General features: G+C 41.8%; 1 long non-coding RNA gene across 1 annotated transcript in view; it reads left to right on the top strand.

Annotated features, from left to right (window-relative positions):
• The window catches only part of LOC131184085 (uncharacterized), a 36,364-nt gene that overhangs the window by 6,820 nt on the left and 4,060 nt on the right, over positions 1 to 25,484 (top strand). Inside the window, exons 2-3 of the long non-coding RNA XR_009151913.1 lie at positions 22,702 to 22,779; positions 23,638 to 24,338. This is a non-coding gene — a long non-coding RNA (uncharacterized LOC131184085). The remainder of the gene's footprint in view (positions 1 to 22,701; positions 22,780 to 23,637; positions 24,339 to 25,484) is intronic.

Here is a 25,484-nt window from a genome sequence, read left to right as displayed (position 1 = left end):
CAAGCAAACCAATAGTGGAGATTGGAGGTGGGCCCGCCCACTCTCCCTGGATCTATGCCGTCCTATTTAGCCATGTTTTTGAGGCCCGGCGCATGCATGGAAGGCACACAAGCGAGCAAAGCACATGCGTGGAAGGCCGGCCACAGGCGTGGAAGGTGCAGACGTGCAGCGAACCGGTGGTAAGAATATTGGAAACCCGCCGCTGCTGTAAAACCGGGGGTGAAATCTAAAAATTTTCCCTACCGGTTCTGTGGGCATGGCTTAATTGGTAGGCATGGCTTGGTGGTCAGGTGACCTGGTGGGCGTGGCTTGGTGATCAGGTGACTGAATGGGCATGGCCAATAATAATAAATAATAAAAATAATAAAGTATATAAAAGTTGGGAGCGCACTGGTCTACCTTCTTTAAAAATAGAGGCACCGGTTTACCAATTTAAGGGGCGTGCATAAGAGCACAAAAGTGCCTACCGTTCCTGTCCTATTGTTCCCTTTATTATATCAAATTAACATAGCTGTTGCATACTTTTACTTATATATATATATATTTCATTCATGATGTGTTGTTTTTATCTATGACAATGTTTGTGTATACTGTTGTGACAAAATAAATAAATAAATAAAAAATGCCCTTTTTTGGGAGGCACCTGTCTACTTTCTTTAAAAATAGAGGCACCGGTCTACTAATTGCCTTTTTTTGGGAGCACACCGGTCTACCTTCTTTAAAAATGGAGGCACCGGTCTACTAGCTGCCTACAGTGCTGATCAGCTGTAGTGCAGCCCTTTGAAGCGCCACGGCAGTCATTTAAAGCCATTTGCAGCTATATCACTACCATGAGCTTCAGGGACAGAGAAGAGGAACAGCGAGGTGTGGGCAGTGGGAGGGGGCAGGGATTTTTGCTACCGGTTCTCCGTACTTACCTGCCCCCATCGCTACCGGATTGCGCGATCCAGTCCGAACCGGGAGCGTTTCACCCCTGTCTAAAACTGCCTCTCTGTAGGAAACATCAAGGCAGAACAGTCTATTTCCGAAAGGGATGCTAGAACTTCATCCTGCCTCGTCAAAGAACAGAGGAAATATCAGCCTATTTATTTATCGTATTTTCATATCACCCAGTGACAAGATACCTTAGCCATTTAAAAAAGGTTGTGGGTCCCAACTCCAAGCCTATGACTGAACGATGCCACCCTTACATTTTGTTTTCTTTGTTCCGTGTCTCTTCTTGCGGAACATAATTGCACTTAATCGCTTTTTAAAGTAAGATGATAATTATCTCCGTGTCAAATTATCTGCTTTTCAACGTGGAGGCTATTGGTGTTAAGTTTCCACACATTCACACACGTCTTCAAAGCAGTGCACCGGATCTCCTGATCTTCACATCATTTCTGCATAAACACAGGGCTGTGATAAGGATTTTTTTGTAGTATTTCCCACCCCCCACACTTTTCCCTTTCTTAACAAGGGCTGGAATGCAATTTATTTTACATAGCTCTGCATAATAAAGTGGCATTTAGATAACTCATTCAAAGGGCAGATAGCAATTCTCTTCAGACTTCATTAAACCATTCTTTTCATGCTGAATTAATGCATCAAATATATTTGGAACAACAAACTGAATTATTCCCTTTTTTTTTTTTTGTGCCTGGAGAAAAAAAAAACCACAGTAGAAGCTGGATCTTGCCTGGATTTTTTTTTTTATCAATTAGCTTTGTATTGAAAATCTGTTAATAGCCTCATTCAACTCATTTCTTGTGGGGGTTTTCGTCCGCTGTAAAAGAGCAATATTTCCTGCATTCGCTTCTGATCTATTGACAAAAGGATGAAATTTTAGCAGAGACTATTTAGGGAGGGCCACGCAGCTTGTTGATTTGATCCTGACGTCTTTGTTCTTTAAATCTGAAACATCTACACCTTTTAAGTGTGAAAAGGCAAATCCATAAGGATTGCTTCAGCAGAGATTTGCCTTCATCTACCAAAGAACAAAAAAAAAAAAGGCATTGAAAAATCAGGTGTCAACTTTCCATTCTGTAGAAGAAAAATGTGAAAATAATGAAATTTAGAAAGAATGAATTACAGGTGATCTTTGGCTTACAGCAGTTCATTTAGAGACTGTTCAAAAGTTACAATGGCGCTGGGGATTTAGAGTTTAAAATTTTTGAGGGTGGGAGTTTATGTATATTTTGTATACTTTAGCTTGTGATTGTTGGTCATAATACCCGGTATTTTCTCTGGGAAGTCGGGGGGGGGGTGAAGGGGGAGGAGGGGGGGAAGGGGGGGAAAATGATACATGGATTGGTTATTAATGTACAGTAATGTTTGAAGATATGAAATTAAAATTTAAAATGATATTGGGGCTGCTCGACTGCCATTTCAGAAAGAAAAGGAGAGAGGAGTAGAAGGAGGGAAGAAAGTAGGTAGGAAAGAGTTGAGAAGGAGGAGGGGAATAAGAAGATTAGATAGGGTGGAAGAAGGGAGGAGTGGAGAAGGAGGAGAGGAAGTAGTAAAGTGAAGGAGATGAAGGATGGGAAAGGGCCGCGGTGTGACTCAGGCTGTAAGAAGCCTGTTATTAAAACACAGCTGCCTGCAATTACTGCAGGTTCTAGTCCCACCAGGTCCAAGGTTGACTCAGCCTTCCATCCTTTATAAGGTAGGTAAAATGAGGACCCAGATTGTTGGGGGGGGCAATAAGTTGACTTTGTAAATATACAAATAGAATGAGACTATTGCCTTACACACTGTAAGCCGCCCTGAGTCTTCGGAGAAGGGTGGGATATAAATGTAAACCAAAAAAAAAAAAAAAAAAGTAGTAGAGGGTAGAGAGGGAGGTTGTGAAGAAAGGAAGTGGCAATCGGGCAGGCCTGAATCAGTAATAAATAAAAATTAATGATTAATGATGGATAATAGTTTGTACATAAATACGATGTTGGAAAATGGAAATAAAAAAATTAAAATAATTTAAAAAAAGATTAAAAAAAAGTTACAATGGCGCTGAAAAAAAGCGATTTATGACCATTTTTCTCACTTAACGACCTTTGCCCCATGGTCATGTGCTCAAAATTCAGATGCTTGACAACTCTTCATATTTATGACCATTGTGATCCCCTTCTGCGACTTTCTGACAAGCAAAGCCAACAGGGAAGCCAGATTCACTTAGCAACCGGGTTACTACCTTATCAATGGCAGTGCTTCACTTAACAACGGTGGCAAGACAAGCCATAAAGTGGGGTCAAAACTCACTGAACAAATGTCACATTTAACAACGGAAATTCTGGGCTCAATTGTGGTTGTAACTCAAGGACAAAAGGGATGCGGTGGCTCAGCGGCTAAGACAGCTGAGCTTGTTGATCGAAAGGTCGGCAGTTCGGCGGTTCGAATCCCTAGTGCTGCCATGTAATGGGGTGAGCTCCCGTTACTAGTCCCAGCTTCTGCCAACCTAGCAGTTTCGAAAGCACGTAAAAATGCAAGTAGAAAAAATAGGGACCACCTTTGGTGGGAAGGTAACAGCGTTCTGTGCGCCTTTGGCATTGAGTCATGCCGGCCACATGACCACGGAGACGTCTTCGGACAGTGCTGACTCTTCAGCTTTGAAACGGAGATGAGCACCGCCCCCTAGAGTCAGGAACGACTAGCATGTATGTGCGAGGGGAACCTTTACCTTTACCTAAGTCAAGGACATTATGCAAGTAGTCCTCAACTTACAGCCATTCATTTAGTGGCTGTTCAAAGTTATGGTGTGGCTGACTGTTCAAAGTTACGGTGTGGCTGACTGTTCAAAGTTACGGTGTGGCTGACTGACTTGCACTTATGACCATTGCAGAATCCCTGTGGTCATGTGATCAAAAATCTGGAGGCTTGGCAACCAAGATGTATTTATGATGGTTAAAGCATCCCTTGATCAGCTGTTCGCCATTTACACCCTTCCTAGGGGAATTTTGACAAATAACATTAATGGAGGAAGCCAGATTTCCTTAACAATTGATTGATTTACTTAATGACCCTGAGGAAAGAAACATTGTAAGATCAGGTGTGACTACCTCACTGTGATGGGAGTTACAATCCCAGGTGTGGCTGTATGTTGATGTCAAAAATTACTTATCTTGCTTTTCCACAACATTTTTCTCTAAGGTTTTCTGCTTGAGCAGGGGTTGGACAAGAACCGGGGTCTCCAACCTTGGTGCCTTTAAGACTTGTGGACTTCAACTCCCAGAGTCCTTCAGCCAGCAGGCTGAGGGACTCTGGGAGTTGAAGTCCACAAGTCTTAAAGGGACCAAGGTTGGAGACCCCTGGACTAGAAGACCTCCAAGGTCCCTTCCAACTCTGTCATTCTGTTATTCTGTCATCTCCAAATGTCACTGCCAAAGTGTGATTTTTAATGTAGCAGGAAATGCAATTTACTAAATATAAAGAGGAATCACTCAAAAAAAGCATGCAATTGTTTTAAAGTAAATTATTACTGTTAAAAGTACATTTACTAAAGTGAGTTTTTTGCCCCTGAGACATCTACTTTTGGGGTGCTACCTTCTATATTCGAGTCAAAGGAGAACAAAGACCATTGGCAAATGGGGTGACCGTGAACCAGCAAGTTATTTTTTCCTTTTAAAGCAGAAAGTGGGAATTAAAAGGCAAGGACTAGGATGAAAGAAAAAGCAGGAAGTAGGACTCAAAGCTAGGAAATTGAAATTACCGAATTCCTGTTTTTCATGCAAAAAGGGAACTCCCCATTCCATGATTTTTATATGCTCCTGTCTAAGCCTGCCGCATCCATGAACCTATAGTTTTTCCACATTTCAAGAATGCATAGTGATGTTTTCCAGAAACGGCTTCTGTTGATACTTAGATCAGGAGGTCGTATCCCCTACTTGGCCTGTCGTACATTTGCACAACGTATGAAAAATTAATACAATTGAGAGTCCAGAGATATTTCACAAGAAGAGTCCTCCACTCCTCCGCTCGCAATAGAATATTATGCCACCAGGCTTAAAATTTTGGGCTTAGACAATTTAGAACTACATTGCCTTTGATGTGACCTAAGTGTAGTACACAAAATTATCCACTACAACACCTTACCTGTCAATGACTACTTCAGTTTCAACCACAACAAAACACGAGCACACAATAGATACAAACTTAAGGTAAACCGCTCCAAACTTGATTGCAGGAAATACGACTTCAGCAGCAGAGTGGTCAATGTCTGAAATGCACTACCTGTGGTTTTATCCTCAAACCCCCAAAACTTTAACCTTAGACTGTCTACGTTGACCTCACCCCATTCCTAAGAGGTTTGTAAGGGGCGTGCATAAGCGCACCAACATACCTACCGTCCCTGTCTTAATGTCCCCTTTTATTCGTATCCATTTCATGTATTAATAATCATGTTTATATCTATATCTGTTATCTAATACGTGTGTCGTGTCCCACTCCTCCGCTGACGGCCGGGTCAGGGAAATCCGAATCAGGTGTGCCTCTGCAGCTCTGCCAAAGTCCTAGCAAAGTCCTCAGGGCAGGCAGGAGACCAGAAAGTGACTTCAGCAAGATATGTTTAGACTTTGCCTGACTCAGAGAATGCCAGAAAGCAGATCCTTTATATAGGCCATGGGGTGTGGCTCCATGACTCAGCACTTATCCAGGCCTGCCCCTCCCTTCCTTCTGCCGCCGCCGCCTATCAATTCTTCTGACGCGAGGGTCACTCCAATCGGCAGCTGTTGGTAATTGACCTTCCTCAGGCTCACATGCTGTGGAGGAGGGGGAGGGGTCTAGTTGCTCCGTTTGCCTGGGCATGGAGCCAGAGCTGGGGGCTGGAGATACTTGCTCTTCTTCAGCCTGTCTGGGCATGGAGCCAGGGCTGGGGCCGGGAGGACATCTTCAGCGTTCGGAAGCAGATAAGCAGACCCCGGCTGCGGTGAGAGCGGGCAAGACACAACAACGTGCTTGACAAAATAAATAAAATAAAATAAAATAATAAATAAATGGAAACTCAAGACCATACCCAGTGCAAATCTTTCGCCTTTTCAAGCAAGTCAATCAGCAAAGGAACTCTTCCAGAATGAGGGATTCTGATGAGATGCTAATTGCCGAAGGCTAATAAAATAGCACTTCCTGGCTCATTGGAATAAATTCTCCCCTGGATGTTGCCAAAGGTCAGGTGCACGAGAGAAAAGAAAGAAAAAGAAGGTCAAAATGCTAGACACAATATGAAGGGTGCCCTAAAGAAGGTGTGAAGAGTCATCATTTAGCAAAGCCAGCCAGCTCACTGCCTCACTTTCACAAGTCTTTGAAGCATGGATGGCGGGTTGGAAAATGATCATTTGTGTAAATGTATGCACAGTTTTGAGGGTCATTTTTTTTTTAAATATACGCTGTAAGTGACTGAGGGAGCCAAGTGTCATTTCTGCCTAGCGATGAGCTTTCATTTGGCCATGTCATATGCCTATGATCTGCTTTCATTGCCCATTTCGACATAATCAGTTTTTATTACCATCATCAGCTTATTATTTCTTGGAAAGAAATGGCGCTAAACTGGATTTTGTGAAAAAATGTACCCGTCTCGAAGAACAACTGACCTTTTATCCTTCCTTCCTTCCTTCCTTCCTTCCTTCCTTCCTTCCTTCCTTCCTTCCTTCCTTCCTTCCTTCCTTCCTTCCTTCCTTCCTTCCTTCCTATTCTGTTTCATTTCCTCCTTTCTTCCTGTTTTCTTTTTCCCTTTCTTTCCTTTTGTTTGACTCTCCTCCGTTCCTCCATTCCTTCTTTCATTTGTTTCTTCCTTTTTCCTTCTTTTAGTCTCTATGCCCTTTCTTCTTTGATTTACTCTTTCTTTTCCTTAATCCATCCTTCTTTCCTTCCTTCCTTCCTTCCTTCCTTCCTTCCTTCCTTCCTTCCTTCCAAAGTTGAGTTGGATGCAACTAATATGCTACCACATTTGAATCCTGCAGTAGAAGGATTAATGGAAATACAGGACACTGAGTAAAGACGTTAAAGCAGATTCGGGTGGAAAGTTAAAAGAAAAATCCCAGTGATGATGCAGCTCATCAGTGGAATCAATCAGCGAGAGAAAGAGTAAACTCCCTTTCCCCAGACATGTTCAAGCAGAAAATGGACAATCAAGGAAATGGTCAATCCAGAAAATGGACACTATCTATCCGGGGGTAGGTTAATTTGGATTTCTGCAAGTGTTGGACTTGGTGCCTTAAATGGCTTGTCTCCGTACCAGGACATGGGTGTCAAACTCGATTTCATTGAGGGCCTCATCAGGGTTGTGTTTGACCTTGGGGGACTGGGGTGGGTGTGGCCAGAGTGGGCGTCGTCTGCTCAATGTCACTCATGTCAGGGGCGCCTGTGGCAGCCCGAGTGCTCTGCCAGCGAAAATGGGCTCCCGAGCTCCATTTCCAGCTGCGACGTCCTCCTGCAATCCTCTGCCAGTGAAAACGGAGCTCGGGAGGGTCATTCCGAGCTCTGTTTTTGCTGGCAGAATGTTGCAGAAGGCTGTCACGCCAGAAACGGAGCTCGGGAGCCCATTTTCACTGGCAGAGGCACCGCAGGCCGGTCCGTCACTGTTTCCAGGTTGGTTCCTATAGCCCAAATCTAAGCACCTCGTGGGCTGGATTCAGCCCACAGGCCTTGAGTTTGACACCCCTGCTTTAGGATTTTATTTTGGCAGAAGCGTTCTTTGGTATCTGTTTCATTCTAGAAACTTTTGAATGGTTGCTTATGCTTGGAGAAAAGTGCCAATTCAACCATCTCTCCCGATACACGCACAAATCTCTGTAAATAAGGATGGTCTTGTGTTATCCTGACTAAGCAGTTTTAAATCCCTCTGGATGCAGGATTACCTCTAATGTAAGCTCACACATACAGTAAGTGATATCAACTGATTTTCTTGCTTTCCCCCCCTTTAACAGAGCACAATTCAGCTGGCATCTGACACTCAGAAAGCTATTATAAGAAGCATGCCAGAAAGGGCTCCGATATATTTACTGGGGGGGGGGTCTGTTTCTCTGCTTTACATAAGTCAGATTGGGGAAGCTGATATCAGGAAAAGAGATAACGTGTTGTAGTGTTGTATATCAGACTTAGGGGACGCAGTGACTCAATGGCTAAGACACTGAGCTTGTCGATCGAAAGGTCAGCAGTTCAGCAGTTTGAATCAGGGGTGAAATGCTACTGGATTGGACCGGATCGGGCGAGTAGGTAGCGGAGTTTGGTTCTGGTTCGCCGATCCGGTAGCAATCGCTGGCTGGCCACACCCCCGAACCACTCCACGGCCCCCTGCTCGCCGCTTCCTCAACCGGGTCGGGGAATGCACCATTCCCCGATACCAGCCTTGTCCCGGAGCCGCCGCCCACTCTTCCTTCACCACGCAGCATATACTTACTTTCTTCCAGTGGCTGGCTGCCGGGAAAGGGAAGAGTCCAAAAGTTACCAGAGTTCCTCTTCTTGAATCTGCTGCCGCTATTGCTGTGTTTTCCATGCACCGACTGTGCAAGTGCACACCCGTTTATTTCATTTATTTATCAGCGGCAGGTTGGGTGTGCACTTGCGCAGCCAACGCATAGAACAAGGCAGCATATTCAAGAAGAGGAACTCCGGTAACTTTTGGATGCTTCCCTTTCCCGGCAGCCAGCCGCTGGAAGAAAGTAAGTATGCCTGTCGGGAATGGTTCCTCAGAATAACCAAAGACCTACATATATATATATTGGAGTAACGCAATTATCCTACTATTGAGTAGTAAATGGAAATGATAGAATAGAGAACTACAAAAGCAAAATACGCAAGTCGATACGAAATGCTGTAAAATTGCCATTAATGTTACATAATGTTTAATACGTTATGTCTTGACATGTCATGTTTTTACACATGTGTGTGATTGTTTTTTGTGTTGTTTTTAAAGACAAACCGTTTAATAAAAATGATTTTATATTAAAAAAAAACCAGATGGGAGCGGTTAAGAATATAAGAACAAGAAAGATCTGGATGGAGAGACTGACTTCCAGTTTGGCCCTTAAATCATGGCATTGTTGATAGCCATCAAACATCAGGAAAGAGCATAAGAGCAGGTGCCACTATGACGCACTGAAAGATGACACCATCTATCAACCTTTGTCTCTGCAGATTTATCTAGCTATCCTGGCGCAAAGTCACTTAGGATTTTATATACCGCTAAAATGCCGAGCTGGCAACATGGACTGTTCTTCTTGAGTGGCCATTTAGTCTTCTAAGAAGGACTATACATCCATCCTTAAGGGAGATGGAGCTATACATGCTCTGTGATCAATATAATCTTCTGCCTTGGGCATGGTAGAAGATAAATATTCTCTCACCACCAAAGTTTCAATACAACTCATCGCTATTCAATACTCTCCAGAGCACGGACCTGGAAGAGTTTGTCCGTCACCCCGAAGTGGTCTTGGAGTGAACAGAGGCAGGATGTAAGATTAGGTAATTAATCAGAATTTACATTTATGCCAGGACCAAAGAACAAATCGATAGGCCAAGTCACGAGTCAAGAACAAGAAGGCGTGGAAGGACAAATAAATAATCGCATCTCACAAATACCATCTCACTTGTGCTTAGTTGAAATAGGGAGCTCCTGTTTGTTTGTTTGTTTGTTTGTTTATAAAATTTATTGGCCACCCATCTTACCATTAAATGACTGTGGGCGGTTTACAGACATAAAAAAAAATCTATATTAAAACAAGAGTAAATTAAAACCAAGGTTAAAATCAAGGACAGATGGAAAGGGCGGGGGCATTATGGGATTTCTACTATTTTAATAGTAATATTTTACTATTTATTATAATAATATATTATTGTAAAAAAAATTGCTATTCAGTTCCCTGAATTCTCAGCTGTGGTCTAACTAACAATCTAAGTACCACAAAGTGTCTATAGTTTATATGACATATAGAATATAGCAGTGGTGGGATTTAAATAATTCGACAACCGGTTCTCTGCCCTAATGATTTGTTCCAACAACCAGTTCATCAAACTGCTCAGAAAGTTAACAACCGGTTCTCCCGAAGTGATGCAAACTGGCTGAATCCCACCACTGGAATATAGGTGAAACTATATTTGCAATAGTTTCGTCTAGATTCTAACATAAAAGTGGAAACTTTTGTGTCCAAGGACCATACTTAATTTTTTTTAAGGTGATAGTCATCATTTGGGATGAGCCATATGGCACAAGAGATATGCTGAATTTGTTTGTTTGTTTGTTTATGCTTTGAGATTTCCTATGTCTCACCCAGGGTTTTACAGGTGACAAGTAGCAGATTGGATCTGGAAACGGACTGATAACCAATGCAGCTCACAAAGTACCTATTATTGGTCTTACAGCATTGTTGCAAACGTGCATTGGTCAGCTGGCCGTCGTGTGCGTGGGAGCGGCAGAACCTGGAAGAGCGGCGTTCCGGCACACATGCGCAGGCTGGCACCTGAACTTCCGGGTTAATGTTGTGTGCATCCGCCATGGCCAGCTGTTCATCAGACGCGCTTCCATGCCAGTATCCGGGTGTTTGGGTGCCAGCTCGTGCATGCACAATAGACCACCACTCTTCCGGGTATCGGCGCTCCCACACGTCCAAAGGCCAGCAGGGCCGCGCATACCTCGTGGGATGGTTTCGCGTGCCACTTCCGGCATGCAAGCCGGCACACAGGAACATCAAAGGTTCGCCATCAAGGTTGTAGGGTCTCCTGCTTTAGCAGGAGGTTGGACTAGAAGATCTCCCAGGTCCCTTTCAGCTCTTTTCTGATTGATCTTGGTTTGTTGCATTGTTGTCCTCCATCACCAAGTTTCTCCAGTGAAGCTCGGTTATCCACGCCTGTCTCTTTGCTTGAAGAATGGACCCGGACATTTCTTGGTGTCTTCCTCATTTAAATTGAGTTAGATTTCACCCACCAGCTTTCTTAATTGTCATTATTCATTCAAGCCTACCTGTTGAGGCTAGGCTAAATTGACCCAGAAGATCTAATCAGTTTAAAGGGAGGAGCTGGGAGAAATGAGATTTTGTAAAAACGGAACACCGCTGACTGAAATAGAGCAGCGGCAATTGATAATCTGAGCTGTGTTTGGAGTGGACTGTGGGAAAATACAATAAATACTCTTCAGGTGGGCCAGAAAAGCAGCCAGATATCAATTATTAAAATGACACAGTTGGCCTTTACAATGTCTGTATTATTTATCCTAGAGAGCTGAGGAAATGGCTGGAACTGCTGCTTTTTCTTGTAAATTAATCATTTCATAAAGATTTCCTTCTTCAGAAACAACGTTGCTGCCCTCTCCCTAAGCCCAGTCAAATTTCAGTCCAGTCAACCGTCTCTCCAGTCTGACTGATCTTTCTGAAATGTTAGGTTCCCCCTGTCACCCTAAACCGCACAATTTTATAAAAAATAAAATGTTTAATTGGCATTTCATTGTTAAAGACTCAGGAAAGAGATTTATGAGACCAGCAACACTCAATCAAGACACCCAGCCAATTAATATACGCTATTTCTCAGATACATAATAAATGTTTCATATACATTTCCACTAGTAGTGGGTTTCAAATCCCGGTGCTAGCGGTTCGCTATTGGTAGCGCGCGGATGGGCTCGCTCGCTTTGCAAGCAGGCGGTGCTTCTGAGCATGCGCAGAAGCCTCTGAGCATGCGCAGAGCATTTGTGATGACGTCTGGGCGGGTGGATGGAGCTTCCCGCCACCACACTACTGGTTCACCCAAACTGGGGTGAACCAGGAGCAACCCACCACTGATTTCCACCCAAAGTATTTGACGAAGACGTTTACAAGAAGGAAGTGTGGTAGATCAGTGGACTTCTGTAGGTCCTGAAGCTAATTGCACCACTTTGTAGACCTACTCATTGGTCTACTGCTTTTTGTCAATGCAGACTGCAGATATCGGAGAAGGTCCAATCCATAACCATTTATTATCTGGGGTTCCTCCCACGTTTATCATTTGATCATATTAAGAAATGGCATCTGATTGCTATAAGTGATTATTATGATGGTTGTTTGCTATTAAAGTAAGTCTTGGAAAAGTGGGAGCTGAAATAGCCTGAGAGGAAGCAAAAAGAAACAGGAAGAAGTCTCCTGCAATTCGACCATTTGAAGACCCAACTAAGGGTCTTCAGATGCTGGTCTACACAACCCACCATTCTCAGAATCAAGATGGTCAGAGTTTTAAAGATGATAAGAGCCTAGAACTTAAGGCAGAAAAAGACAGAAAAAAACCCCATTAAAAGAAAATAAACCCAAGCAACCCACTGCAGCATAATATGTTTTTTGGGGAGCAAAAACCCCAGAAGGGTGTTCTTTCAAGACTAACCAATTAATAAACTATCTTTAAACCAAATAACAAGATTTGAGCAAATATATAAGCATCTTTCAAACAAACATTTACACAGAAGCACATAAACGCAAACTAGTTACATTCAGCAAGAGGCACCTTTATAAATCATCATCATCATCATCATCATCATCATCATCATCATCATCATCAGATAGTGGATGCTGCAGTGCATGGAGACAGCAGAACAGAAGAGAAAGAACTGGAGAAGATAACAAAATACAAAGACCTACAAATAGAAATAGAACGACTGTGGCAAAGGCAAGCAAGAGCAATACCAATAGTCATAGGTGCCTTGGGTGCAATCCCAAAACAACTGGAGTACCACTTGAACACCACCAGTGGTATTGACATATTCACTATCAGTCAATTGCAGAAGGCAGCTTTACTTGGAACAGCTTCCATCCTGGGGCAATATCTGTAACACCATCATACATCCAGATTTGCCTATCCCAGGTCCTTAGTAAGGATTCATTACGTATACAAAAATGCCAAACCCAGTCCACATCTGGCTGACTGTGCAATGAATAATAATAATAATAATAATAATAATAATAATAATAATAATAATAATAATAATAATAGTGCAAAGACTCTGGCATAAACCAGTGCAGGTGGTTCCAGTGGTACATGGAAAAAAAACCAGTGGTAAAAGCAATTGGTGCTGACAAGATCACCATTGGTCAGCTGCAGAAGGCCACCTTACTGGCATCTGCTCGCATAATTCACCGATACATCACACAGTCCTAAATGCTTGGGAAGTGTTCGACTAGTGATCTGTGATATGAAATCCAGCATAGTTAACTCGTTTGCTGTGTATACTGTTATTTTGTGTAAATAAAATAATAATAATAATAATAATAATGATGATGATGATGATGATGATGATGATGATGATGATGATGTTGATGATGATGTTGTTGTCAACCCTGAAGCTGGCCTGATGGAAGCCATTTTTGTCCGCTTCAGTGTTGCCATTCTGCAGCTGAGGGTCAAGGAGGGGGGATTTGAGATAGATGGAGCCAAAACAGAACAAAACAGGAACCAAGGATGTTCTCACACCTAGCCGGAAGATGGCGGAGTGATGACACCTGGCTGACAGACAGCAAAGTGATTGGACCATGTGACTGATTGTTTTGAGAAAGTGGAAAATCTTTTACTTTTAACATGGTGAAAACCGCGGGACTTTTCAGAGTTGGTTTTCGCCAGATATGTGCCAATATGATATTTCCAATAAAAGTCATCTTGGAGGAATTCAATCGCCTCGGGGTCTTGCTTGCAGTGGATTTATTACTTGGAACCCTGACTCATCATCATCGTTGTCATCATCATCATCCAGGCTGCTATTTGCTTTGTACTCCAAACCTTCTTCAAATGCACCTCACAAGTCTAACCAGCATGACTTTCACACCAAGGCAATTTTTCTCTCTTGGTCAACAAATAAATGTTTGGACCATTTTTCCTTTGGCAATATTAGAATGAAACAAAACTAAACCAAAATTGCTCATCCCAGGTGATGCTATGGGTTTCCCTTCCAGTTAATGCACTCTTCTGATTGCACGATAATTAATTCGCCCACTCTTTCCAAGTAGATTACAGCCATCCATCAACACTTCCAAAATCACACAAATAGCCATCTGCAATGCCCATTTAATATTTTGGCTCCAAACCTCTGACAATCTATGAAGGCGTTCGTTGCTAAAATTTAGTACATTTGTTGCGGGATTGTAAAATATTGATTGTCTTGTCCTTTCCCTTCGAGAACTTACGGAGTGCGCAAACTCCCCAGCGTTTGCCATTCTGCACTGTCCTGGATTGAAATGCATTTGTTTGGGATCCAGACAGTCCAAGAGAGAAATAGAAAATTGTTACTGATCTGGTTTCTCATTCAAACTGACTCTAAGAATGGATGGCAATTTCTTCTTGGGCCCTGGAGAAAAACCATTACCGCCTTGTGACAGAATGGCCTGTAAGGCAGGAGGCCAGGTAGCACAATGACATCTTAACAGATTTACAGAGTTGGAAGGGACCTAATAGGTCATCTAGTCCAACCCCCTGCTCAAGCAGGAGACCCTACACCATTTCTGACAAATGGCAATCTTTTGTTGAAAGCCTCCAGCGATGAAGCTCCCACAACTTCCGAAGGCAACTTCTGTTCCATGGGTTGGTTGTTCTCACTGTCAGAAAGCTCCTCCTCATTTCTAGGTTGAATCTCTCTAGGACTCTCTGGAGGCTGGTGACAGCAAAAACTGTCATTTCCTGTCCAACTGGAAGCTGGCAAATGGGCAGTTTCTGGCCTCTGGAAGGCCTCTGGGGAAGTGGGAAAGGCTGTTTTCGCCCTCCCCAGACTCATAGAGAAGCTCTGGAGCCAAGTGAGAAGGAAAAACGGGCCTACCAGGCCATCACATGCCAGGGGAAGAGGGGGTCAGGCGGGGCATGCATGGTGGTGGGGCACATAGAAGTATGGGTGTGGGCATGTGCATGTGTGACACCCCCCCGTGCCCCCGCCTCCTGGCACATGATGATGGCAAAAAGGTTAGGCCTCACTGCTATAAGTATTAATAAATAAATAAATAATAATAAATAATATTTTAATTTGTATACCGCCCTTCTCCCGAAGGACTCAGGGCGGTGCACAGCCAGAATAAAAATACAAAGAAAAACAATACATATAATATTAAGAACACCCCTTAAAAAACTTATTCAATTGGCCGAAAATTTAGAATACAATAACACCCTATAAAAAATTTACAAAATTTACAAAAATTTAAAACCCATAAAAACAAATTAAAAATTTTAAAATCAAGCCAGTCCAGCTAAACGGAATAAATAGGTTTTAAGTTCACGGCGAAAGGTCCGAAGGTCAGCTAGTTGATGAAGTCCAGGGGGAAGTTCGTTCCACAGGGTAGGAGCCCCCACAGAGAAGGCCCTCCCCCTGGGGGCCGCCAGTCGACATTGTCTGGCTGACGGCACCCTAAGGAGTCCCTCTCTGTGAGAACGCACCGGTCGCTGGGAGATAGAAGATGGCAGTAGACGGTCCCGTAAATATCCTGGTCCTAAGCCATGGAGCGCTTTAAAGGTGGTCACCAATACCTTGAAGCGCACCCGGAAGACAACAGGCAGCCATTGATTATTATATATTGATTTATATATTGATTATTATCTCTCTTTTTTCCCCCCTCATATGCTATTCCATGAATCACTGTTTCTAAGAATCACTTTATGCCATGGAATAAATCCCCTTCCTAGAAAGCAGGGAGGGCTTAATGATGTTTTCAGATGCAGTTTGAATGCCCTTCTTTAATATAGATTACAGATGGCAATGAAAAGAAATAACTCATTCATTTTTCAAGCTGTCTACAAAGTAAGACAGAGATGACGTTCTTGTAAACTTTCAGTTGTAGGTAAGACTCAAGAGAGATCCAGAGGCGGTATTCAGCCAGTTTGGACCGGTTCGAGCGAACCGGTAGTGCCGACAATCAGTTGGCCCCGCCCACCTGCTCCCGCTCTATCCTGTCCTTTATTTCCTGCTTTGTAGCTGATCTCAATCACGCGGTACAGCTGATCCCCCCCCCCATTGTTCTACTAACGTTGACTTGGAAGGAAAGTAGCTGAGCTTCTAAATGCTCCATTTTCAGCGTGGCGTGCAAATGCCTTAGGCGCACGTGCAAAGTGCGAGTGCACGCGCAAATCACGCACTCACCGAACCGGTTGTTAAAACGGCAGCATTCCAACACTGGAGGGTTCCCTTGGTGCTCTCTGAGCCTGGTTGTTTTCTCGCAGATATTTCATTACCCAAACTAGGTAACATCACAGTTTGGGAAATGATATGTCTGCAAGAAAACAACCAAGCTCAGAAAGCACCAAGGACCTTTCATGACCATGGGAGACAGAAGGAAGAGCCACAGCCAGGGCAACAGTTGAATAAGAGGCAGCTTAGTCTGCAGAGAACATGGCAAACATCTTATAAGGGACCCTCTGTAGTTTTGGGGCTGTAAAGGTGATTGAAGAAATGCACTTTCAGACTTGCAAGATTCCAGTAATCTATAAATATAAAAGCCAAACACCACTCACTCATCACGAAATCTCAGAACGGTAGAGTCTACAAACTTGAAATTTGCCACATACGTTCCTCTTGGCTTCTACGTGCTCGCTAAGAAAGGATTTTTCGAAATGACTATCAGATCATTAGTATTTCATATACAGTATTATAGTCACATGCTCTGAAGCAAAGGAGTTAGACCTTCTACTCCCCTGCCCACCTGGAAAAAAAACTCTGTTCCAACTGCCAGTTGCCTTATATCAACACACTCTGATGCTACCCCTTCACTAAACCGGATGTAGGCATGGCCAGCGCATGACTCATCCGGCCTGCGGGCTGGGACATTCTACTCCCTCTCCCCCTCTGTTCCAACTGCCAGTTGCTTTATATTAACACACTCCGATGCTATGGAGTTATACATTCTACATTAAGTTTCGGGCTTTAAGTGTCAATTTATCACGCCCAATTACATAGTTTTGTAGCGAAGCACAGGCGTCCAGCTAGTGTAACATAAATTAGTATATCTGGCCATCCTTCCTCTTTGGACTATCTCACAAGTTGGACACATTTACTCAATTAAAGAGCTGAACCAAAATGGCCTTTTGACAATCTCCATCAACGTTATAGGCAGAAACATTTTTCAGAGAGCTCCTTCAGTAGCAACAAAGCTTTATGGGAGAAATTCTCTTGGGATGCTTTTCCCTGGAGTTTAAACAAAAAAGCAGAGCAAGCTGGGGAAATTCAGTGAAGACTGAGATCATTAACTACATCCTTCACCCTTTTGTACAAGTCCAAAAATATGTCACTCTATCAGGAAAAAATTTCTCTGGATATTCTTTTCCCCTTTGAAAGAATTTCTAAAGCGAATGTCCTTTCAATTAGGTGGCAACAAGTAGGGAACAAATGGATGACTTACCTTTCTCAGTCCTAATTTGAGAGGCTGTTCAATCCAGGTATGTAAAGGAAGAATATGAAGATGAAGTTTTGGGGTTACTCAACAGTAAGGACCAAACTGAATAGGCTACACTGGTGTCAGCTACCCAGAATTTTCTCCAAAGGAGCCGTGACTGTCTACTTATACTCATTATTGGCAATATCTCTGTGAAATATAATATAGAATTTATTGGCCAAGTGTGATTGGACACACAAAGAATTGGTCTCCGGTGCACAAGCTCTCAGTGTACATACAAACAACAAAGTGATAAGTCATGGATCATAAATCATAAGATACAATAATAAATCATAAAATACAAACAAAAATTGATGAATCGTAATGTACCAACAGGAGTAGATAGTAGGAAAGATGAGAGGTGAGAAAGAGAAGACGATAGCAATAGCAATAGCACGTAGATTTATATACTGCTTCACAGTGCTTTAAATAGAATAGAATTCTTTATTGGCCAAGTGTGATTGGACACACAAGGAATTTCTCTTGGTACACATGCTCTCGGAGTACATAAAAGAACAGATACATTTGTCAAGAATCATAAGGTACAACACTTAATGATAGTCATAGAGAAACAGTCAATATAAATCTTAAGGATATCAGCAACAAGGTTAAAGTCATACAGTCATAAATGGGAGAAGATGGGTGATAGGAACGATGAGAAGATTAATAGTAATGCAGACTTAGTAATTAGTTTGATAATGTTGAGGGAATTATTTATTTAGCAGAGTGATGGCATTTGGGAAAAACTGTTCTTGTGTCTGGTTGTTCTAGTGTGCAGTGCTCTATAACGTTGTTTTGAATGTAGGTATTGAAACAGTTTATATCCAGGATGCAAGATGTCTGTAAATATTTTCACAGCCCTCTTTTTGATTCATGCAGTATACAGGTCTTCAATGGAAGGCAGGTTGGTAGTCATTTTTTTTTCTGAAGTTCTAATTATCCTCTGAAGTCTGTGTCTTTCTTGTTGGGTTGCAGAACCGAACCAGACAGTTATAGAAGTGCAGATGACAGACTCAATAATTCCTCTGTAGAATTGGATCAGCAGCTCCTTGGGCAGTTTGAGCTTCCTGAGTTGGCGCAGAAAGAACATTCTTTGTTGTGCTTTTTTGATGATGTTTTTGACGTTGGGTGTCCATTTTAGATCGTGAGATATGGTAGAACCTAGAAATTTGAAGTTCTCTACTGTTGATACTGTAGCCCTCTCTAAGTGGTTTACAAAGTACAGCATATTGCCCTCAACAATTGGGGTCCTCATTTTACCGACCTGGGAAGGATAGGAAGGCTGAGTCAATCTTGACCCAATGAGATGCGAACTGTCAACCTGCTGGCAGCTGGCAGCCAACAGAAGTAGCCTGCAATACTGCAATCTAACCAGTGTGCCACCACAGCTCTTGATGAAATAAGAAAGCTGATAAGATGATACGGGTAGTATGAAAATTGTATGCAAATCTGCACTGTCTTCATGCCTTCTTTTTTTGGTACAAATGATAACAACTTTACTGTCCCTACATCTGAGGTTAAGAGTGCCGTCTTTTTTCCAAGCTAGTTTCTTTTGCTGCACAATAGAACAGAAATAGAATCTTCTACAATTATTCATAACTTTGCTTCTCTTCTTCTCCTCCACAAAGAAGCAAAGCAAAACATTTGGTTGCCAGGCCACAATGCTAAGATATTTCAACTGGCTGATTTGGAAAAAAGAAGAAGAAGAGAAGTTCCTAAAGCTGAGATCAAAGACAATGGTGTGTGTGTGTGTGTGTGTTTGTGTGTATATGTATGTATGTAGATAGATAGATAGATAGATAGATAGATAGATAGATAGATAGATAGATGGATGGATGGATGGATGGATGGATGGATGGATGGATGGATGGATGGATGGATAGATCGATCGATCGATCTTTGGTTATTCGGGTTTTCTCCCACGGCGGAACAAACACGTAAAATTGGAAGTGTCTTGGTGACGTTTCGACGAAGTCTCATTCGTCATCTTCAGGCTTCAGCTTCGTGCTTCTGGGAGCAATGTGTGATTGCAGCTGTTTCGTGCAATCAGCTTCATGCAAAAATGTGTGCTGCAATGTGTGATTGCAGCACACATTGCTCCCAGAAGCACGAAGCTGAAGCCTGAAGATGACGAATGAGACTTTGTCGAAACGTCGCCAAGACACTTCCAATTTTACGCGGGAGAAAACCCGAATAACCAAAGATCTACATACAAACACCCGCAAAAATCTCAGAATACACACACACACACACACACACACACACACACACACACACACACACAAAATTAAGAGCAAAGTATTAAAGACAGGTCCTGCCGTGATTCAAGTTAATAAAATGCAACATATAGCTCAGTAAGAAGAATGTTGAAAGAAGCCTTGAAGTCAGGGATTAATGAAGAGATTTCAAAAGTATCCAGGTATATATCAAAAGTTCTATTAAAGCATCCCGTTTTTTCCAATGGATGAGAGAGAAACCTCTACTGGGATGGGTTTATGTACAGGCCCCACATATTCTTGAAACAACTTGTTGATTTTGATAATGTGACCACATAAAACCCTGTTTCCATTCCAAAGATAACATGCTGTCATCTGCATTTTGGATATAAGAGGAGGGGGAGGAAGAAAGACAGAAAGTAGCTTCTATCATAAATTCAAAGTGAATATCCATAACTCTCTTTAAAAGCCTTTTCCCCCCACTATGTGCTGTTTCTTTTAACGGCGGAACAAAGAATTGAATTCCATCTGAGTCTCTCACACACTCTACGTCTGCTTCAATTCTTTCTTTTCTTTTTTTGGCTGAGAACATAGACTGTTGTGTTTCTCTACCTTTCAATCATTACAGATTTAACCATTCCTGTTCGGATGCAAAAGGACTTTTTTCAGAAATCAAAGATACATAACATTTTTAATGTGTCTCTTCAAGGTTTGCAAATCTTTTTCTCTGTTTCTCCCCAACAAGCCAGGAAAGACAAAAAAGCAGGATAGAAGCAAGGAAGGGTGAGAGAGGGAGGGAGGAAGGAAAGGAGGGAGAGAGGGAGGGAGGGAAGAAGGAAGAAAGGAGGGAAAGAAGGAAGGAAGAAAAGAAGGAAGAAAAGAAAGGAGGGAAGAAGGAAGGAAGGAAGGAAGGAAGGAAGGAAGGAAGGAAGGAAGGAAGGAAGGAAGGAAGGAAGGAAGTTTTTAATGATACTATTGCAGGATTACCAACAGAAAATAATATTGGATCAGTTCCTGGTTCCCCAAAGATGGTGTTCCCACACAATGGCATTCATCAATCAAAAAGGTGGTCCCTGCACCTTCAAGAATCATGCTATGATATGATAATGACACCGCTGCCAATGACAACTTTCTGGTTCCCCATCCCACCAAATAATGAACTGTCTGTTGAAGCATGTACAACCCTACAGAATAAAGACAGTGGAGGAAACAGTCTTTACCTCTGACTAGATAAAGCAATGCCCAACCAGTTCTTGTGTTTCTAAACCATAGATTGTTGCACAGCATCAGGAATGAACGCAGGATATAATTTGTCTCTCAAACGAAGACAGCTAATGAAATTATTATTATTATTAATATTATTAATATTATTATTATTATTTATTTAGATTTTTATACTGCCCTTCTCCCGAAGGACTCAGGGCGGCGTACAGCCAAATTAAAACAATACAATATACAATTTTAAAACAACAAATTAAAATAACATATTCTATAATGGCCGAAAAATTTAAAAACTGTCAAATATGACCCAATAAAACAGAATACCCAATTTAAAATTATTAAAATTCAAAAAATTCAAAATTTAAAAATTAGAAATTAAGAATTAAGCCAGTCCCGCTTGGATGAACAATACATTTTCAATTCACAGCGAAAGGTCCGAAGGTCAGGTAATTGACGCAAACCAGGGGGAAGTTCGTTCCAGAGGGTAGGTGCTCCAACAGAGAAGGTCCTTCCCCTGGGGGCCGCCAGCCGGCATTGCTTGGCAGACGGCACCCTGAGAAGACCCTCTCTGTGTGAGCGTACGGGTCGGTGGGAGGCATAGGGTAACAGTAGGCAGTCCCGTAAGTACCTGGGCCCTAAGCCATGGAGCGCTTTAAAGGTGGTAACCAACACCTTGAAGCGCACACGAAAGACCACAGGTAGCCAGTGCAAACTGCGCAGGAGCGGTGTTACCCGGGAGCAACGTGTGGCTCCCTCAATCACCCGCGCAGCTGCATTCTGGACTAACTGAAGCCTCCGAGTGCTTCACTCGGGTGAAGCATGGTCCGCAGCTGAAGGCATATATTCAAACTTCTGCCTTACAATTACTCACATAGACCTATATTATTTTGATCTGAAGTAGTACAAAGTGTCAGAAGTTACACAATAGGATAGCTCTAGTATAGCACACGTATCAGAATGGGTCATGTTTATGGCCATGATCACATGTCACGCTGGGCTTCAAAATAGCACTAGCCTGCTAAAAGTTATCCAAACTCAACCAATGTGATAAGTTTGGTGTCAAGATGTCACAAGTACCCAGTGAGTAGAAACTAATCAAGGAGAGAAACAACCTTGAATTAAGGAGAAACTTCCTAACAGTGAGACTGATTTTTTTGTAACATGGTGACCAAAACTGGATGGTGTATTTGATCTGAATCCATTTAATTAATTTTTTCCCCCCAGTTAATCCATTTTCTGGGTTCTCATGACATCTTGACACCAAGTGAGCAGTGAAACTTCCTAACAGTGAGAACAATTAACCAGTGGAACGGTTTGCCACCAGAAGTTGTAGGTGCTTCATCTCTGATATGGAATAAATAGTATGAATGGTGAGAGGAGAGGTGTAAAGGGTAAGGAAGGATTAAATGAGTAAGATACAGGAGTGAGAACGTAACAACAAACTTGTAGAAATGGAAATGACATTGTAATTTAGTACATTGATATATCAATATGTATAAATAAATAATAGAACCGCATGTATAGATAAAGGTATATTGAAGTAAGGGGGGAAAAATGGATATATAAGAGATGAATACTGATGTGGAAATGTTGCAAAGAAGAAAATTGTAAAAAAAAATTGTTTAATAAAAATTATTAAAAAAGAAAAAGAAGTTGTAGGTGCTTCATCATTCAAAGTTTTTAAGAAGAGACTGGACAGTCAGTCTTTTCTGTTTGAAATAGTATAGGGTTTCCTGCTTGAGCAGGGGGTTGGACTAGAAGACCTCCAAGGTCCCTTCCAGCTCTATTATGATTGACTGAGATATTTATGAAGTTGAAAAAAACTATCCATGAGATTACTGAGGATTTGTGATATGAAATCCAGACACTTGCTAAGAACTGTTTTATTTTCTGAGTCTTTCTTTTCCCCTCTTTTCTTTTATGAAATATTTCTGATGAAAAAGGAAGTATTTCGGAGAACTTGCCTTTGATCCACTTGTGAAAAGGAACGTTTGCTTATCCGTAAAACCATCCACTCAAACGTAGGTATTGTTCTTTCCTTTTCAACTTATTGTCATCAGGGTTACCGAGTTTTGTATCTAGTTGTACACTTTTGAAAGCAGGTAACGGAATTTCATTTTTAATGTGTGCCAGGTCCCACAGGGGAAAAAAATGACAATAAAGGTCATTTTATCTATCTAATCTAGTTGGGACCTCAGAAATACTGGGTCTCAATCCGGGATGATGCAGCCCATAATATACCACATTTTTTTTGTTGTAGCCCTAGGAAGACTAGACTGGGCTCAGCATCTTGGGTATTACAAATAAGACTTGCAGGGAGAAAAAAAATGCAGTGTCTAAATTTGATTTGATTGAAGTCCCTCACTAAATTGACCTTCCAAATCGAATTGGAGCAGTGAATTTTATTGTCCAATTGAATTATATCTCTCCAAAGCAGTTGTGAGGTAGCTATTTATGCTCAAGCATACATCATAATTTTCCCAAATAGTTCAGAAATACAAATTAAAATAATTGTATATGTGTAGTTGGTTAAAAATTCAAATGAAATCAAATTATTTCTCCGAGCTACTTTAAAATACTCAATTAAACTGAAGCCTTTGCTTCCCCCAGATTAAATCAATGATTGGAATCTGATTTCTCCTAAAACATATATTGTTAATGTACAAGAGTATTTTCCCCCCTTCGTGACGCACATAAATCTGTAAGGTCTATTAGCTCTGAGTGAGAGCGTCTCAGTTAAAAATGGATTTCTTTAGCAATAGTGAACAGCACCTCATCAAAAATACCAAAAATGAGTGTTTTCTGTAGCTTAATCTGTCCTGGCAGATTTAGTGACTCATTAAAAATTATTGTCCTTTCGTTCTCTTCTTCCTCTTTAGTGACAAAGCTGTTTCAACAAACTGCTCTTGATAACTTCATATCTGGAGTCTCTAGGCTGCTTGTACTGTATTTCTTTCACCATTACATTTCGTTTTTGGCACCGTTGTTTAAAAACAGCGATTTCCCAATACTTTTGACCTAGAAATTCAGCTAAATGTATGTATTTCCCTGGAAAGCTTTCAGAATATGTGACAGTGTGTCATGCTGCAGGGCTCACGCTGAACAAAGTCATAAAATGCTCCTCACTGTTCAACAATAGAAGTGTCCAAGTGTGAGCTTGACGTTTGACTGTTTAGCATTGATTTTGACTTCAGTTATGGAACATTTAGATTTAGTTCACTGACCTCTTCAATATGAGCCTGTTGTGAGACTTAAAAAAAAAAAAAAAAGGAGCCAGCATGATATATTGGCTAAGGTTTAGTCTAGGATTCAAGAGATGCAAGTTCAAACCCCATTCAGCTTTGGAATACATTATATCACAGCGTGGAGATAAAAGAAAAGGAATTCATGCGCACTTCCTTAAGTTCTCAGCAAACAGCATAAACATCAGCGATGAAATCCAGCCAGATCTATCCGAACTGGTAGAGCCGGGAGCGGGAGGCTCCGTGCACCCGCCTGGACATCATCACGTCCCATTTTTGACCCTCTGCACATGTGCAGAAGAGGTGCGTGTGCTCACATTTCCGATCCAGTAGCGAAGGTAAGTGCATTTTACCCCTGATAAACATGTAGTGTTGATTTCCCAAAAAGACATTTGGAAGCATGCAGGTGTGTGACATAACCCCTGTTTGAAATTCTTTAAAACAACCACATCTTTTTCCAGGATAATGTGAGGACTAGGATAGGACATGGCTATCTTCAGGCATCAGAAGATATATTGTGCTCTATGTACATCCAAAACATTTGTGGAATTAAATTTAGAGCCCCGTGCAATTCTAAAGAGTGCAGCAAATAAGTAGATACTTTACAAACAGAAGGATAAAATAAAATTATAATTTAAAAATAAAATAAAAATAAAACAAATAATAATAAAGCATGGGTCCTTTATGTGGTCAGTAGTATTAAGTATCTGGGGGTGCAGTTAACTAACAATCTGACTTGGTCTCTTCATACATTAGTAAAGCATGCAAACAAGCATCTGCAGTCCCTGCTTTGGATGAGGAGAGCATATCTTTCTCCTTCTATCCTTTTACAGAGGCGCAGTTGAGAGCATTTTAACACAGGGGTCTCCAACCTTGGCAACTTTAAGACTTGTGGACTTCAACTCCTAGAATTCTGGAAGTTGAAATCCACAAGTCTTACAAGTTGCCAAGGTTGGAGACCCTTGTTTTAACAAACCGCATCACTATTTGGTTTGATGGCAGTAGTGCTTCAGATAGAAAGTCCACACAGAGAGTGATGAGGACAGCTGAGAAGAGTATAGGAAGCTCGCTTCCTATGATTCAGGATACTGCTTATAAGCGCTATGTGCTTAGAGCTTGAAGCATTGTTAAGAAACCCACACACCCATTTCAGGGTCTCTGTTTCTGTTGTTCTCCTCTCGGAGGAGGTTTCAAAGTGTCTACAGCAGGACTACTAGATTCTGTAAAAGCTTTGTTCTTTATGCCATATGTCTTGTAAACTCTCTCTTTTTTGCCACGTTAATGTAAACATTCGAACTAGGCTGTGATGTTTCTCTGTGTCATATATGTGCGTTCGTGGGTATATACATAATGGTTATCTTTTGAGAGCTGAGTGCAACGAAATTTCATTTTAATGGGTGCTCACTCTGTCACGCACTGCTCAGATCTCGAACCAGGCTGTCAGCTTTTCAGCTGACAAGCTCAATGTCTTTAACTACTGAGCC

Source organism: Ahaetulla prasina, chromosome 12, assembly GCF_028640845.1.
Source record: "Ahaetulla prasina isolate Xishuangbanna chromosome 12, ASM2864084v1, whole genome shotgun sequence".
NCBI classification, from domain to species: Eukaryota; Metazoa; Chordata; class Lepidosauria; order Squamata; family Colubridae; genus Ahaetulla; species Ahaetulla prasina.
Note: the sequence above shows the minus strand (reverse complement) of the source record. Positions and strands in the feature narration are given on the sequence as shown.